Consider the following 15,415-nt stretch of genomic DNA (forward strand, 5'->3'; position numbering starts at 1 on the left):
GACTACCACACGACTACCACATTATCCCCAAGATGCGACTACCACATCATCCCCAAGACACGACTACCACGCAACTACCACACGACTACCACATCATCCCCAAGACACACGACTACCACGCGACTACCACATCATCCCCAAGACACGACTACCACATCATCCCCAAAACACGACTACCACATCATCCCCAAGACACGACTACCACGCGACTACCACATGACTACCACATCATCCCCAAGACACGACTACCACGCGACTACCACATCATCCCCAAGACACGACTACCACATCATCCCCAAGACACGACTACCACGCGACTACCACATCATCCCCAAGACACGACTACCACATCATCCCCAAGACACGACTACCACATCATCCCCAAGACACAACTACCACGCGACTACCACATTATCCCCAAGATGCGACTACCACGCGACTACAACGCGACTACCACATCATCCCCAAGACACGACTACCACGCGACTACCACATCATCCCCAAGACACGACTACCACGCAACTACCACACGACTACCACATCATCCCCACGACACACGACTACAACACGACTACCACGCGACTACCACATCATCCCCAAGACACGACTACCACATCATCCCCAAGACACGACCACATCATCCCCAAGACACGACTACCACGCGACTACCACACGACTACCACATTATCCCCAAGATGCGACTACCACGCGACTACCACATCATCCCCAAGACACGACTACCACACGACTACAACACGACTACCACATCATCCCCAAGACATGACTACCACACGACTACAACACGACTACCACATCATCCCCAAGACATGACTACCACATCATCCCCAAGACACGACTACCACGCGACTACCACATCATCCCCAAGACACGACTACCACGCAACTACCACACGACTACCACACGACTACCACATTATCCCCAAGATGCGACTACCACATCATCCCCAAGACACGACTACCACGCAACTACCACACGACTACCACATCATCCCCAAGACACACGACTACCACGCGACTACCACATCATCCCCAAGACACGACTACCACATCATCCCCAAAACACGACTACCACATCATCCCCAAGACACGACTACCACGCGACTACCACACGACTACCACATTATCCCCAAGATGTGACTACCACGCGACTACCACATCATCCCCAAGACACAACTACCACGCGACTACCACATCATCCCCAAGACACGACTACCACACGACTACCACATCATCCCCAAGACACGACTACCACGCAACTACCACACGACTACCACATCATCCCCACGACACACGACTACCACGCGACTACCACATCATCCCCAAGACACGACTACCACATCATCCCCAAGACATGACTACCACATCATCCCCAAGACACGACTACCACATCATCCCCAAGACACGACTACCACGCGACTACCACATTATCCCCAAGATGCGACTACCACGCGACTACCACATCATCCCCAAGACACGACTACCACGCGACTACCACATCATCCCCAAGACACGACTACCACACGACTACCACATTATCCCCAAGATGCGACTACCACGCGACTACCACATCATCCCCAAGACACGACTACCACACGACTACCACGCGACTACCACATCATCCTCAAGACACTACCACCACACGACTACCACATCATTAGCGCCTATGACACATGTAGAAGGCACTGTTAATGCTGAATGGTTTATATGAGACTTGGACCAACATATGCTGCTGCGTGCATGCGTGCGTGCCTGCAGTCCAGACCGGTCATTCATCGTTAATCGTTCATTGAGCTCCAATGGCTTCCCTTAACCGCCTGCATCAAGCTAATACTTGCTGTGTCTGCTCCTACTTACCCAAGTTCTAATGGGGTTCTGTTAGCCCTTGTCCCCTACACTCCTCCATGTTCTAATGGGGTTCTGTTAGCCCTCATCCCCTACACTCCTCCATGTTCTAATGGGGTTCTGTTAGCCCCCGTACCTGCCAAGTGCCACCAGAGCAGGGCCACATCAGGGCCACGTATAGGTATTTTCCACCGACAGAAAACCTTTCCAGTTCGCGAACCAACATTTGAACCGGTCGGAGCATTTTGACCAAACAAAACACAGTTCGGAACGTGGCACTTTATTTCAGAGCTTGAACCAGAAAATATTTTTTTTTTCCTCTGTGAACCAGACTGGGCGTGTCACTTTACCGCTCAGAGGGGAGAAGGCTAACAGCATGAGTTTTCTGTCCATATCAACTGTTGCCATGAGTAAACAAAACTAGCCAACTAGCACTACACTGCAGACGTTGACTAGCATTTTAAACAGCTAATTTCTGCCATTTTCACTGGACAACTGTTCATATCATTCTCCCGTAATGCATCTCATTCACTTTTGTTTTGCATGCAACACCCACTGTTGATGACGCATCCTTGGTTCGGTTCTAAACAGGTGGAAATGTGGGCTGGTTCCCTAGATCACCAAGGTTCAAAGAAGTCTGAAAGGAACCGGTTCAAGAACGGGTTCGCTGTCGGTGGAAAAACGCCTATCAGGACTGCATCAGGACTGCATCAGGGCCACATAAGGGCCCCCACACTACTAACAACCCAACACACCCCACACTACTAACAACCCAACACACCCCACACTACTAACAACCCAACACTTACCTCCTCTCCTAGCACTAATAACAACCCAACCCAACAGCCTACACCTGTGAAACGCACACGTGCGGACACACACACACACGCGCACTAATAACAACCCAACACACAAGTACCATGCACTTCCTTTCTTCCCTTTTTCCAACCCTGCTACTACACTTTGCCTTGTCCTTAAACGTGTGAGTGTATAAGGAGAGATATTGGGATTGGGCCTTGTCCTTAAACGTGTGAGTGTATAAGGAGAGATATTGGGATTGGGCCTTGTCCTTAAACGTGTGAGTGTATAAGGAGAGATATTGGGATTGGGCCTTGTCCTTAAACGTGTGCATTGTAGCTTGCGCACACACACAGGCTGACAAACAAACACACACACACACACACAGACAAAAAAACACACACACACACACACACACACACACACAAGCAAACACACACACACAGCCCGACAAACACACACACACACAGACTGACAAACAAACACACACACACAGCCCGACAAACACACACACACACAGACTGACAAACAAACACACACACACAGACTGACAAACACACACACAGACTGACAACCAAACACACAGGCTGACAAACAAACATACACACACAGACTGACAAACACACACACAGACAGACAACCAAACGCACACACAGACAGACAGACAGACAGACAGACAGACAGACAGACAGACACACACACACACCTCTCACACACACACGTACACCTCACACACACATACACACACATGTAAACCTCACACACACATACCTCTCACACACACACACGTACACCTCACACACACAGTGGGACTTTTGTTCTCTGCGGTGGCTGCAGGTAACTGATTAACACCCACCGTGTGTGTGTGTGTGTGTGTGTGTGTGTGTGTGTGTTAGTGCTGGGCGGTATACTGGTTCACACCGTATACCGGTGTATATTTTCGTTATGATATGATTTTTTTATATACCGCCATACCGGTGTATTTGATTACACAACGTTTGGAACGCTGCGCCGCGCGACAGTGTTTCAGACGGGACTTTTTTCACACGCACGCATGGTGCCACTGCGAGGCATAGTGAGGGGAAACACAAAACACCTGAAGTTTTTCCCCTGAAGTATGACCCTTAATTTCTCCTTAGGTAAGGGGTTTATTTAAGGGTTTTGCACAGAATACCTTAAATTGTTTCTTTAGTTAAGGAAAAACGTTAAGGGATACTGCATTGAAAGGGATTTACCAAAGATCCTTGATTACTAGCTCCGCTTTAACCCTTTCTGGATTTACCGTCACGAAAATTCTATTGAGATTGTTCAAGAGCTGTAACTAGCTGGCTAGTAGGTGATGTCGTTAGTTAGCAACCCACCGAACACATTGAAGTTTAATGTTCTTATCATTCATCTCACCTTAAGAATATTCGCTGAAATTATCCAGGTAGCAAGTAAAGCATGTTATAGACATGCACTGAGCAATACTAGCTGGCTAGTTAGAAATGATCCTGACTGTCAGTGCACCAAAACAAACTTTTTTGTTAATGTTTTGCCTAGCGAACCGAACCGAAGCTCATGGCAGGCTAACAAGACATCCACATGAAGTTAACGTTAGCCTACCACTAACGTCATGTAAACCACACAATAACAATAATGCATGTTTCTGATAGGCCTATTTGACAGAGCATATTAGCAGAGAGGTTTTATTTTAAATTGTATAATTTTCAAAAAAGTATAATTATTGCAAGTTGCACTACTTTTTGTATTGGTTTTATACAAGATGTTTGTTTAATTTGCACAGTAAAAGTTGTGTATTTTGACTGCAATTGTCTTTGCATTCTGATTAGATTCTTCATTAGAATCATGAGTGGCTCTTTGTAAACAGCATCATTTTCTGGGGCCATGCAAAACTGCATTACCACTAGTGTGGACTTATTCTACATCATGACAGTAAAATAGACCATATCCTTAGTCAGTGTACTGCAGCAATTCCTCTCTCAACCTGTAGAAAATGCTGTGAACATCTGATTATGCATGGGGGGGGGGGGGGGGATACCGTCATATACCGTGAAACCGTAAGAATTTTGAAAAATACTGTGATATACATTTTTGGTCATACCGCCCAGCACTAGTGTGTGTGTGTGTGTGTGTGTGTGAGAGAGATAATACACTCAATGCTTGTGTTTGTGTGTGTGTACTCGTGTGCATGTGTGTCTGTTTGTGTGTGCATCATGGGAGTGTATTTCTGTGGTGAAACAGTGTAGTACTACTCCTGTTACACTGAGACAGTTTTAGCCAAAGGACACACACACACCAGCACTGAATATCCCCCCCCCTCTCTCTATTATACCATTTCTTCTCTTACCTGCACCTCAAACTGAATTCCTACACACACACACACACACATTCCTATGCATGTCTTTACTTGCTTGGCGCAAAAATGGAATTCTCAGTAAGAGTGTGTGTGTCTATAGTGTATATTACAGTGTGTGTGTGTGTGTGTATGTATGTGAGTGTGTGTGTATATATATGAGTATGTGTGTGGGGGGGGGGTGCTTACCCTTTGAGGTCACTAAGTTTTGCATTTTCATTGGGATTTTGACCCTTGATATTTTTGTGTACTCTGGACCATTGTGTGTGTGTGTGTGTGTATGTGTGTGGGTGTGTGTGAAGCTAAATATAGATGTTTGATAAAGATTAAAAGCAACATAGACACACATAAATGTGCGCGCATACACACACACACACACACACACACACACACACAGGGTGAGAGGTCACTGCGGTGACACGGACTATGAATGGACCAATTCTCTCAGTCGTGTGTGTGTGTGTGTGGGTCTGTGAAAAGAAAAGGTTAGGTCATGGTGTGTGTGTGTGTGTGTGTGTGTGTGTGTGTGTGTGTGTGTGTGTGTGATGACATCTTTGTTTGTTTCTGGCCACAGACTAATGGCATCTTTTCTCTGCTCCACTGTGGCTGACAACGTCACACACAAACTTTACCCCACAACAAACACACAACCACACACACAAATTTGACCCCACAACACACACACACACACAATCTTTACCCCACAACAAACACATACACAAACTTTACCCCACAACAAATACACAACCACATACACAAACTTTACCCCACAACAAACACACACACACAAAAAAACGTATATATCTATATATATATATATCGTCTGCGATAATATCGTGATTGTTGTTTTAACAATGTGCAATTTGACATTATCGAATATTTAAATTACTTATGGGGAAAAAACACTCGAAATCACGCATTGAAGACTCATACATTCCCAGGAGGTGTATGCAGGAGAAGCCCCTGGCTGCAGCAGAGCAAGTGTCACGTGATCACTAGTGGGTCACAACATTGTCCCACGCTTGCCTAATGTTTATTTTGTGCAGCAAGAGTAGCCTACTTGGGATTTTATGCGGCTACTTTTGTCAAGTATCTGTTCAAGTAGCATTGATGAGACAGTCACGTTTTTTCCTACACTGTATTATATGGAGAGAAAACATTAGCCTTTGAGTATTTTAATAGTCAGTTGTAAACAAAGAACTATTATCAAGTAACTCTTTTGTAAATGGACTGAAGTTCGCTGTAAATATCTACGTTTACCGATTATGCTAACGTTAGGATCTCTATGGGATTTCTCATATACATTAGCCATAAGCTAACACATTAGTTTCTATTCTGTAACTTGGAATGGTAGCCTCTTGGAAGGCTAGTGCTCTTAAACAAAACATAGAAGGAAATAACTGAGATGTAGGCTACTCTGTTGGTCTGCTTAGTTTTAAAGTGAATCCTATGTAAAGGTTTGAAAGGAACTTCAGCCTCAGACTTTCTCTTGGGAAACTGTCAGGCCTATTCATCTTCTCTAATGTAGCTGGCTAGACCATGTCATTGCCACCCCTACTTTACACCACAACAAACACACACACAAACTTTACACCACAATAAACACACAAATACATACACAAACGTTACACCACAACACACGCGCACACACACATACACAACTTTACACCACAACAAACACATAAACAAACTTTACACCACAACTCACACAAAAGCTTTACACCATGACACACATGATTACTGTGTGTGTGTGTGTGTAACGCTAAACATCACTTTGGACTAAAAGACTAAGAGCAACAATTACACACACACACACACACACACACACACACTACACTACGACACACACACTTCACACTATGATACACACTTCAAACTACAACAAACACACTTTACATTGACACACACACACTTCACACTACAACAAACACACTTTACACTACGACACACATACACTTATTACGACAAACACTTCACATTACAACATGCACACACTTTACATTACAACATACACTTTTCACATTACGACACACACACACACACACTTCAGGCTACAACAAACACACACACTTAACATTACAACACACACACACACTTTACACTTCGACACACACACTTTAGGCTACAACAAACACACACAATTCACATAACGACACACACACACACACACACTTTACATTACAACACACACACACAGTTTACACTAAGGCAAACAGACTTTATATTATGACACACACACACACAATTCCCATAACGACACACACACACACACACTTTACACTAAGGCAAACAGACTTTACATTACGACCGACACACACACACACACACACACAGACTTTACACTTTGACAAACACACTTTGCATTACGACACACACACACTTTACACTACGACACATACACACACTTTGTATTACGACACACACACACACACACACTTTACACTACGACACACACTTTGCATTACGATACACACACTTTACATTACGACACACACACCCTACTGGTTAGCACTCTGGACTTGTTACCGGAGGGTTGCCGGTTCGAACCCCGGCCAGTAGGCACGACTGAAGTGCCCTGGAGCAAGGCACCTAACCCCTCACTGCTCCCCGAGCGCCGCTGTTGTTGTAGGCAGCTCACTGCGCCGGGATTAGTGTGTGCTTCACCTCACTGTGTGTTCACTGTGTGCTGAGTGTGTTTCACTAATTCACGGATTGGGATAAATGCAGAGACCAAATTTCCCTCACAAAAGATCAAAAGAGTATTTATACTTATAACAACACATGCTTTACACTACAACACACACACACACTTTACACTACGACACACTACTACAACACACACACACACACACACACACACACACTTTACAATACGACACATTACAACACACAAACACTTTACACTATGACAAACACACTACAACACCTTACAACAAACACACACACACTTTACACTACGACACACCACACACTTCACGTTACAGACACAGACACTTTACAATACGACACACACACACACTTTAGGCTACAACAAACACACACACACACTTCACATTACGATACACACACACTTTACAATACAACACACACACACACACACTTTACATTACGATACACACACACACTTTACAATACAACACACACACACACTTTACATTAAGACACACATACACACTTTACAATACAACACACACACACACACACTTTACATTAAGACACACATACACACTTTACAATACAACACACACACACACACACTTTACAACACACTTTACATTAAGACACACACACACACACACACACACTTTACAATACAACACACACACACACACACTTTACAATACAACACACACACACACACTTTACAACACACTTTACATTAAGACACACACACACACACACACACACTTTACAATACGACACATTACAACACACAAACACTTTACACTATGACAAACACACTACAACACCTTACAACAAACACACACACACTTTACACTACGACACACCACACACTTCACGTTACAGACACAGACACTTTACAATACGACACACACACACTTTAGGCTACAACAAACACACACACACACACACTTCACATTACGATACACACACACTTTACAATACAACACACACACACACACACTTTACAATACAACACACACACACACTTTACATTAAGACACACACACACACACTTTACAATACAACACACACACACTTTACATTACGATACACACACACACTTTACAATACAACACACACACACACTTTACATAATGTAAACTTCCACAGCTACGCAGATGATACCCAATTGTATCTTTCTGTTGAGCCAACTAACCCAGATGGCCTTTGCTCCCTCACTGCATGCCTAACCTCCATTAATCAGTGGATGAGCAAAAACTTTCTGAAACTAAATGATGACAAAACAGAGGTACTTCTGGTTGGACCAAAACTAAAGCGAGATATTATTCTTAGTAATCTGGGGAACTTGGCACACCAGGTCAAACCAAAAGTAACAAGCCTCGGTGTCATCTTAGATGCAGAGTTAAGTTTTAAGCCCCATATCAGTAAAGTTACTCAGACAGCCTATTTCCACTTGAGAAACATTGCCAAAGTGCGGCCCTTTTTAACTCAACAAGATGCAGAAAAACTAATTCACGCCTTTATCACTAGCAGGTTAGACTACTGCAATGCACTTTTCACTGGTCTTCCCAAAAAACATCTAAAGAAATTGGCACTCATACAGAACTCTGCGGCTAGACTTTTAACTAAGACTAAGAAGAGAGAACACATCACCCCTGTGTTGGCTGAACTGCACTGGCTCCCTATTTCCTATAGAATTGATTTTAAGGTTATGTTAATTACTTACAAAGCTCTGAATGGCATAGCACCTTCATATATCTCTGAGCTTTTAATATCTTATCAACCACAAAGGAAACTTAGATCATCCAATTCTAATCTTTTAATCGTACCCAAAGTGCTCCACAAACAAAGTGGAGAAGCTGCGTTTATCCATTATGCCCCCAAACTATGGAACACCCTGCCTCTGTACATCAAGCAGGCGAGTTCAGTAAATATTTTTAAAAAAGATCTGAAAACATACCTGTACAGGAAAGCTTTTAGTTAACTCATCTTATCCTGTAGACTACATTTTCAGATTATTCTACATCTGCTACTATTGGAGGGCGCAGCCAGCCAGAAGCAGATGGGCTCCCCCTATTAAGTCAGGTTCTGCTCAAGGTTTCTTCCTGGAATATGGGAGTTTTTCCTTGCCACAGTTGCCATATGGCGTGCTTGTGGGGGGTAAGAGGGTTAAGGCTGCCAGTCTTATGACGTCATTTTCTATATTTTTGATATGTTGCTGAGCATATCATAAACAGCAAAGAAAAGTGATTGATAATGACTGACTGACTACTATTGTGTTACATGCTTCAAATGTAAAGCACTTTGAGCTGCATTCTGTGTATGAAAGGTGCTATACAAATAAAGCTTTATTATTATTATTTACAATACAACACACACACACACTTTACATTAAGACACACACACACACACTTTACAATACAACACACACACACTTTACATTAAGACACACACACACACACTTTACAATACAACACACACACACTTTACATTAAGACACACACACACACACACACTTTACAATACAACACATACACACTTCACATTACAACACACACACTTCACATCACGACACACATACACACACTTTACAATACGACACACACACACACACACACACACACACTTCACATTACAACACACACTTCACATTACGACACACACAAACACTAAACATTACGACACACACACACACACACACACTTCACATTATGACACACACACACACACACACACACACACTTCACATTACGACACACACACACACACACACACTTCACACTACAACAAACACACATTACACTACTACAGACTCCACACAATGACACACACCATCCTCAACACACACACACTAGACTGCCTAGATCACCCCTTCCTAAACACACACACACTAGACTGCCTAGATCACCCCTTCCTAAAACAGGCTTTTTCATCTCTCTCTCTCTCTCTCACACACACACTCGCTCACACATACCACCCAAACATTCAAATCATCTTTCTCTCTCTCCCTCTCTGAAGCAGAACAAGTGACGTTTAGTCTAACCACCCCATTCCCTCCTGTGTATGACGTCATGATTAATCAGGTGGCGAGTTTCAGTGTAGGGTCAAAACGCCACGAGCTGGACTACCTTCAGTCGCCAATACCCGGAACTGAAACTTAGTTGTTGAACTGTTATGGTCCACCATCACACACTCTACACACACACACGTAGGCCTACACACACACGGTACGCAGACGTGCATCCACTTACGTAACAGGTGGTCCCGAACACACAGCCCCTCAACTCCCCCATTTGATTCTACAGTAACGCACTTCAATATGCCACGCATTCCTCTCTTGCATAGGCTACACACTCACTCACTCGCTCGCTCGCTCGCTCACACACACACACACACACACACACACACACACACTCTCTCTCTCTCTCGCTCACCTACACCTACACACAAACAAACAAACAGGCCGTAACGGCACAAGATGTACTTCTTCTGATTGTAATGACGTAGACAACCCAGCCAAGTACTCACCTCGACAAATGCGTTGCTCCTCGAGCCAGTCAGGCGCAAGCTCTTGAATGCGGAAATGTGAAAAAAGTTGTTTACGCCTCAAACAGCGATAATGCCCCCGCGAGACCGCGGATGCCACTACTGACAAGAATTAAACTAGAGGGCAAGAAGATCGAGCCCAACCCCGCGTCTTTCCACGAGTGTCTTTTCGGATGGCCACGCGCGACGGAGCGGGTGCAGGTGGGCAGAGCTCGTTCGCTTCCTGCTTTCTCTGCCGGGAGGCGAACGCACGCACTCAACTCCGCTAGCCTCTATGTTCACCCTCGCGCTCCCCCTCCCTCTTCGCCGGCCGCTTCCCCATTTACGCCCGAGCGCAGAATGCCGTGATTTTCACCCGGAAATACTAAGCCTCTCCGAACCCTCCGCCCCGAGCTCTAGGCTACTTACTTACGCTAAACGTTACGCTGCACGCAAAGGCGGAAAACGGCAGCGCGACCCTCGCGCTCGGTCGGTCCCGAGTTGAACTCGACACAGACAGAGCTGAATGGCAAAGATGGCCGGGATGACGTAACTTAGCCTACACCTGTGGAACACACACACACACACACACACACACACACACACACACACACTCTCTCTCCCTCTCCCTCTCTTTCACACACACACGCACACACACAATGCGAGAGACATATTGAACAGTTTTGTTTGATCATTACAAAGCCAAATGATAATTTACAACATGCAAAGTTAGATTCCAGGTTGAGTGAAAAAGTGACGTTTTTAATGTCGTGAGTTGGGCTCAGCTTGGGAACTTCTTGGGGGCCAGAGGCAGGTCGCTGGCCTGGGCTACCTCCAGTATGGCGCGCCCTCTGCTGGCGTAAAAAGGGTGGAAAACATTACGATGCTCACTTTCACTGTCATGCTAGAGCAGTGTTTCTCAAAGTGTGGTCCGCAAGCTATCACAAGTGGTCCGCGAGCAAACGTGGTAAAATATACAGTTGTTTACAACTGTTTACACACGTTTTCAAAACTCTGTGTCTTTTTTTTTTCAAAACTCCATACACAAAACCTACAATTGCTAAATATGCAAAATACCTCAAATCTCCAGCAAAATGACACACAACATTCAAAATGTCGCAAACACATCTTTAAAGCAAACATTCGACTCACATTATAAACACTTTTGTCATATCACATTTTGGATACATCATGTACACACTGTTGCTCAAAACCTAAAGCTCTTCTGTCTTTCATAGGCTTATGCATATGAGTGAAAGTTACGGTATCTACAAAAGTTGAAATACACAGTAAAAATGCAAGCAATATTGAAACCAAAAATAGTATTTTTTCCCAAATAATTTGCTGTTGTACACTATTTTACAGCCAACAAGAACAAAGCAAAGCAAAATACAGTGACCACAGATGTACATGGAGTTTTGAAAACACTGATTTTTCCTAAAACAGAAATGACTGACTACTATCAAATTGCTTTACTTTTTTCAAAGAAAAGTGTGTGTCTATGTGTGTGTGTGTGTGTGTGTGGGGGGGGGGGGGGGGGGGGGTTGTGTACAATATGTATTCATAAGCTATAGACCCTTTCAATTGCAGAAACAAACAATCCTAAGCGTTCCTAAGGCATTTCTGGAGGCACAGAAAAATGTATTGAGCTAATGGTACTGCAACATGGGGACAAACAAAAATAGAGTAAAAAGACAAATTTTACATAGAGTCAACTTTTTGTAGAACATTACTGTAAGCTGAAGTCCAATTACTGTAATTTTCCTTTCAAAGTATCTGCATTGGTTCTGAATATTTCAACCGGAAATCCTCTAGGAGCAGATTGAAAGGGCCTATGCCTAGAGTATATCTATTCATGTGCCTAAGGCAATGATTGGATGGTGTTCAGTAAAGTAATGAGTGTTTACACATGTGAAGAGAGAGTGTGAAGCACTGGTGATTTAGTGTGACATTTTGATGGGTTGTGTTTGAAAAACGAAATCAAGTTACTTCCTGTTAGATTTCTGTGTGCTAGGTAGAAAAATGTGTGTGGTGTTTTGCAAAATGTGTTTTAGTAAACAGAGTAAAACACTGGGAATTAGTGTATGGTTTTGCAGATTTGGTGTGGGGTTATGATGTTTGGAAGACATGTTTAGAAAATTGTGTGACAAGCAAAAATTTAGTGTGTAAGCAGTTAAAAAAACAGTAAACTGGCGTAGCTTACCTAGACAGTGTTGCAGAACTGTTTGGATTCACATACAAGTTGGTTCAATATTGCAAACAACTGATCTATATTACATTTTTTTCAACTGCTTACACACTAAATCTGATATGATAGTTTTTGTCCATTGTTGAAACCAGTGTGCCCCTAAATCTGATATGATAGTTTTTGTCCATTGTTGAAACCAGTGTGCCCATTCAAACATGCTATTGAATTTCCCCTTGGGGGAAGTATCTATCTATCTATTGTAAAAACCCTGTAGCCCAATTACATGCCTGCCAATAGGCCTGCTTTAAAAAATAAGATGAGGAAAAGTTTCATTCCAGCTAAGCATTCAACAAGGAATAAGGAATATTGAATATTATACTGTGATATAATAAATGCTTAGAGCAGAATGTAAGCATGGCTGTGACATTTGTGTACAGATCAAAACAACAGCTTTATGTTCTGACTCAAGGCTATATATATTTAGCCAATTGAATAACTTGATAGAGAAGACAAACCATTTTGTGGAATTATGCATCATCATATGAAATTTGCAACGATGTCACTTAAAAACAGTCTATGATAGCCTATAAGTGAGATCACGCTCGTTTCAATTTGGGACCTTGCAGTCGGAATTGCCGTTTGTTTATTCATAGTCTAAAAACAGTCCCAGGTAGCCAGGGCTTTTCAAAGTGTCAGTTTATTGCACATGAATTTTACGTTGTTTTAAATAGCCAACCCTTACGAAAATGAACCATGGTTTTACTATGACAAAATAACCATGGTTTATCCATGGAGCCATGATGGTTTATCACTACGGACGTCACATTCTGGTCGGTAACCATGGTAACCCAGCCCGCGCGGCCACGCGGTTTATCCATGGAGCCATGGTGGTGTATCACTATAGTCGATAAATAAGCACCATGCCCCGCAGGGGGCGCTGCGAGAAAATGTGGGCCCTCTGACAGACAAGAACTCTGAGCCCTTAGAACTCAGTGCTGGGGGGGGTCCACCAGACCCGAGAACAAAAATATGAACACCTTACAAGGATTAAACCCTAACATTACCATGGTCATTAGCCATGGCCTTCCTCAGAAGATATAAACCATGGCTTTCTTCAGAAGATATAAAACATGGTTTTCTTCAGAAGGTATAAACCATGTTTTTTCCAAACCCAACTTCATCGACTGTTAATAAAACATAGCAGTCACACGGTTACCATGTTAAAACCACAGGGCGTCTTTATTGTTGAGATCAGACATGATAAGCATCCACGCATCTTGCACTCGCTTAACTTTTGACCCGTTTGCACTGAGAAGGGGCTACAGTAGAGCATGCAGTGAAAGCCAATGTGTGCTTCTTTTACTGATGTATTTAACTACAGTGCATGAAAATGCGCTGCACTGTTCTTCCTAGGCACCTTATTACAGTGCATGAAAATGCCCTGCACTGTTCTTCCTAGGCACCTTATTACAGTGCATGAAAATGCCCTGCACTGTTCTTCCTAGGCACCAGCTCATTACAGTGCATGAAAATGCCCTGCACTGTTCTTCCTAGGCACCTTATTACAGTGCATGAAAATGCCCTGCACTGTTCTTCCTAGGCACCTTATTACAGTGCATGAAAATGCCCTGCACTGTTCTTCCTAGGCAACTTATTACAGTGCATGAAAATGTACTGTACTGTTCTTCCTAGGCAACTTCTTCTTATTACAGTGCATGAAAATGTACTGTACTGTTCTTCCTAGGCAACTTATTACGGGGCATGCAAATGCCCTGTACTGTTCTTCCTAGTCTTCTTCTTATTATTACAGTGCATGGAAATGCACTGCACTGTTCTTCCTAGTCTTCTTCTTCTTATTACAGTGCATGAAAATGTACTGTACTGTTCTTCCTAGGCAACTTATTACGGGGCATGCAAATGCCCTGTACTGTTCTTCCTAGTCTTCTTCTTATTATTACAGTGCATGGAAATGCACTGCACTGTTCTTCCTAGTCTTCTTCTTCTTATTACAGTGCATGAAAATGCGCTGCACTGTTCTTC

General features: G+C 43.4%; 1 protein-coding gene across 3 annotated transcripts in view; it reads right to left on the bottom strand.

Moving 5' to 3' along the window:
* pik3cb (phosphatidylinositol-4,5-bisphosphate 3-kinase, catalytic subunit beta) overlaps positions 1-11,711 on the bottom strand; it is a 68,829-nt gene extending 57,118 nt beyond the window's left edge. For all 3 annotated transcript variants that reach the window (XM_042064421.1, XM_042064419.1, XM_042064418.1), the window contains exon 1: positions 11,191-11,711. The gene's annotated coding sequence lies outside the window, so the exon portion shown is untranslated. The remainder of the gene's footprint in view (positions 1-11,190) is intronic.
* Between the last annotated feature and the right edge of the window lie 3,704 nt (positions 11,712-15,415).

This window comes from Alosa sapidissima, chromosome 15 (genome assembly GCF_018492685.1).
Source record: "Alosa sapidissima isolate fAloSap1 chromosome 15, fAloSap1.pri, whole genome shotgun sequence".
Lineage (NCBI taxonomy): Eukaryota > Metazoa > Chordata > Actinopteri > Clupeiformes > Clupeidae > Alosa > Alosa sapidissima.